We start from the raw sequence: 4,587 nt of genomic DNA, 5'->3' as shown, positions 1-4,587 counted from the left end.
TAAGGATTGTAATTAGGTTGTAATCACTGGACCATAATAATATCAGACTTGCTATTTGGTGGATGTAGCCCAGGGATTGGGTGAACCACGTTAAATTTTGGTGTCTTGTGTTCTTTTTTATGTGATCTATTATTTTATGATATTGGTTATATTTGCATGTAATTTTTATTTTTTTCTGTGGTTTAATCCTAACAAGTCACAAAATCAAGAAAGATGACTATGGAGAGTAAAATAAGTGGGAGCTTAAAATTTCAAGAAGCCAAATTTCCCACACACAAGATTAAGTGTTTAATCTCTTATATCATTGACCTAAAATTTAAGAGGCATAATTCCGATTATAGAACAATTTTGAAGGAGATAAATTTATGAAGTTCTCTATAAGTAGAATCAAAAGAAAATGGTAAATACATATGATGACTATGTTATCTTTATATATTGACATTATGTAAACATACCTATTATTATAAATGCAATTGAGAGGGAAAGATGTCCTAATTTGATAACAAAAAAATATCCTATGATATGCAAAGGATATTAGAGTGCAATCAAACTATCCTAGGTGGTGTGACAAGACTTATTAGTAAATAGAATTATCTACAAAGTGCACAAGGAGGTGTATTTATATGATAGGTTGTTAACTAAGCATTTTAAAATGCGACTAGTATCATATACATATGTTAAACTTCCCATGTAACTAGAATTATACTAAATGTTGGATCCATGTATGGTGCTACTAGTTGGTCGGAAAAAATCATGTAAAATGAAAAAAATCATTTATTAATTGCATATCGAGGCAAAATTTAAATAAATTTAGTGCAGATATGTATGCTACCATGTAAAATAACATATAAATGTTAAAGAAAGCATTGGCAATGTTCTTGTTAAAGTTGAGGTATAGATTCTAGAATGTGTCTGTGGTACTCTTTTATTGAGCTATATGGTTTTGCCAAAATTGATGTTAACTAAATTCTACCAAAGTCTCATCCATTTACGTAGTGTCTTCACATTGTGTTACACATGCGAGAATATTGTGTCATCAGACAAGTTGTCTTTAAATTGATACATAAGACCACACATTGTGCAAGATTGCAAATATATTATTTAGTTTTGATCACAACTATGATACATAAGACTAGAGTCAATCTAACTTAACATTCCTTTAAATATATTCTCGTTAAAAATAAAATCTAATTTTAATATTTATCAATGTTCTCATCATAATATTGATCATTCTTATAAGGGAATAGTTACAATTAAAAATGAAATACAACCGTACCCTTATGCCGAGATGTCACTCTTCTCATATTATTAGTAGTTCTTATAAGAAGATAGATAAAGATAAAAATAATCAAAGTCCAACATGGATTGATATGCATGCTAGTCTACTGAATAATATGAACACCATGAAGAAGTGTCTATCTTTTTTTAATGGGAGATCAAGTAAATTAATTAAAATCCTTTAACTATCCAATCTAAGAAAACTAAACCAAAAGTAAATATACAGAAAGTACCACACTTGAAGAGGGGAAGAGCCACGAGCGAGGTGTTCCTCTATGCAGCAAAGAAAGGAGATTATTTCATCATGCAGGAAGCTTCTCTTATTAAAAAATTCCGCACATATTAGAGAATGTACTGACGTAGATTTGAGAATGTACCGGCGTAGATTTATTTGCAAGTATATGTTTCAGGTATAGATCAACAATGCCATAAAATCTGATGATGGTTACAAAATAAAGATTTCGTCATCAATACCATAAATTCCGATGAATTAATTTTATTTTTTCCCCTAGAGCACCAGCAGCTTAGCGTTTGTGAAGCTTAAAACCTAATTCTGAGATACAATAGAATATGTAGTAAAATTCAATAGGCGAAACAGACTACTCTCCAATAAAATATCATTTTTCCATCTCTCCAACTTATTATAAAAATTGCATTTACACGACTCGGTAAAGATTCAATCCACAGATTATGATTATTCTTATCTAATGTATGGTAAAAACATTTGCAGCTCCCTATCGCACAATACAAGTGGAAGGACGTAAAATTTCAACCAAATAGAACTCAGTGCTTGCTATCTTAGAATATAAGATTCTTTTGTAATGGAAGTTTTATTTATAATCCTTCTATAAATTCCACGTCTCTTGATATTCACGAAATATTATTTTATTGAAAGTAAGTGGCATCAATCTGTCAAGCATCGAAATATAGAATTTTATTATTATTATTGCTTTATTCAGCGAATATGCTTCACATGCTTTGTGATAAGCATCTCACATACAGAGAAACTGGTTTAAAGTCTAATTCTTCTACCCAAAGCGATGGCTCTCATAGCGCAGGGTGCAGCTGCCCATGAAAACCTGAACACCGAGTCTTTCGGCACTCTTGTTGTTGCAGTCACCGAGAAATACATTTTGAGAGATTAGACAGTAGAAGAAGATATGGTTCAGCATATTGTAAGAAGGAGAAAGAGTGGATTCTGATCGGGCAATAAGTGACGTCGTTGCATACGTTTTAAATTCGAAGAAGTTTCTAAGCATAATTCGAACCCGTGACGAAAGATTTCGCGGGTTTTGCCAAACTTGATCCTTGGCAACGTGGCCAACTAAGTACGCCGTTAACGCTTTTATTTGGACGGCTTGCAAACTCGGGGCCCATTTGGCTGCTGAAATTTGTTATTCTGGATTAGCTATTCTGGAATTTATTATTCTGGATTTTTTTATTTCAGATCCGTTTGCTTCTACAAAATTAAAACTGAATTTGAGTTGAAATTGTGCATTGTGTTTTGTGATAATTTTTAAAGTTCAGACATTGATAAATATATGGAATCAATGGCAAGCAAACATTTTCACATCGAAGACCATTGCTTTCTGCAGCGATTTCCATTACGCAACATTATTCATCAGATTACTAGAGATCGACATTCATCCAACCTGATCTGCCATTCGTCCTGAGAGACATCATTCTTCCTTTCAGCACTACCAATGACACACGTCTCTTACAATCATGGTCTAAATATAATTGCTCATTTATCAACAAAATTTCATAGATTAACCAAACTTGCATATGAGAATGTTCATTTAGTTTCTCACATATCAGAAAATGTGTAAATTTATATATATTTAATGGAAAGTGGATTGATAGATCACTACAAGTGAAATCATCTATTTTTCTTACTCACGGGGAATAAAACTTAACCATCAAAGAATCAAAATTGAGTCAATTTAAAGAATATCAAGTGACCACTTGAATCCATGCAGAGTATGAAACGAGTGGCCACAATGTATTCAATGATTGTCTTGACATTTTAAACATTCTCAACTATTGATAGACAAAATCAGTTTGTGCACTCCAAACAAACTCTTGAGAACAGCTTATATTAAAATTCTCAATATAAACTATTTAGATTAAACTAGCTAGGTAACTTCACCTTTATGTAATAAGCATGACATAGAGATATGGCATAAATACCTAATTTATACGTATTCTTCCCTTCAATTTGTATATCTTCTATTATTAAAAAAACCCCATCTAAGAATGTGAAGACTCAAGGATAAAGCCTGCAACAAATATTTTATTAAGGCCAAGCAACGATCTCACTAGTGGTTTTATTATTCTTATTACTAATACTTTATTTGGCGATCAGTGCTTTTCGCATGCTCACCGCATATACAGAAAATGAGTCGCATAATTGGGCGAAAGTCTTAATAGTGCTTGGCAAAGTCGTAGGTTTCATAGCGCAGGGTGCAGCTGCCCATGAACACCTGAACAGCCACTCTTTCGCTGCAGCAGCCGAACAGCTTCTCAATTCCCTTGGAAAGGCAGGTGTCGCAGTCATTCTTGGACATATCTCGCCAGCACATCTCCATTCCATAGATGGTCAAATTGGAAGAAACAACAGACGACCCCATGGCGAACTTGATAGGGCTGGAAGGGGACTTTCTTAAGAGAACCGCCAAAAGACTACGAGTGTTATCATTAAAGTCGACGTCCGTATTCTTATTGACGTTGACGAGGTCGTAGATGAGACTTGTGTCCAGCTGCCAGAGAAAGTTGGGACAGCCGCCGCGGGCTGCCTTCACTGCCTCCCCCGAACATGCGGCGCAGTCGGCGGGAGACATATCTCCTCTGCACTGCAGGCGTCCCGCCATAAGCCGAAGCGGCGAAGCCCGCATACGCTGCTTTCTCCGTCAACGTTTTAAAGAGCGCCCCTAAATTCCTATCGAACTTGGAGCCATTGGCGTACTTTGCCACATTACATAGTGTGTATATATCGCCTTCTGTCGACGACGACACAACCGTAATTGTCCACAACACTAGCAAAGCCGCCAGATATAGCGGCACTGTCTTTGATGCAGTCGCTGAGAAATACATTTTTGTCTGCTTACAGAAGAGAAGATGTGGTTGAACGCTATGAGCAATTCGGCTTATAAATAGTCGGGAAATGAGTGGAGTATGAGCCTGCTGCAAGTGCGCCGGAATGACTGCTTTTAATCCATAGAATCATGAAATGTGCAGCGCAAATCCACAGAGTCAGTGCCATGCCGAGTAAGCTTTGCCATCTCCGTGGGCTTCGCTAAACACTTCATG

General features: G+C 35.6%; 1 pseudogene; it reads right to left on the bottom strand.

The window, feature by feature from the left end:
- Positions 1-3,551: 3,551 nt before the first annotated feature.
- LOC149550291 (antimicrobial ginkbilobin-2-like protein) lies at positions 3,552-4,371 on the bottom strand (annotated as a pseudogene).
- Between the last annotated feature and the right edge of the window lie 216 nt (positions 4,372-4,587).

This window comes from Cupressus sempervirens, chromosome 7 (assembly GCF_028749045.1).
Source record: "Cupressus sempervirens isolate cs-2001-9-10 chromosome 7, ASM2874904v1, whole genome shotgun sequence".
Taxonomy (NCBI): domain Eukaryota; kingdom Viridiplantae; phylum Streptophyta; class Pinopsida; order Cupressales; family Cupressaceae; genus Cupressus; species Cupressus sempervirens.
This window is presented reverse-complemented; position numbering and strand designations above follow the sequence as displayed.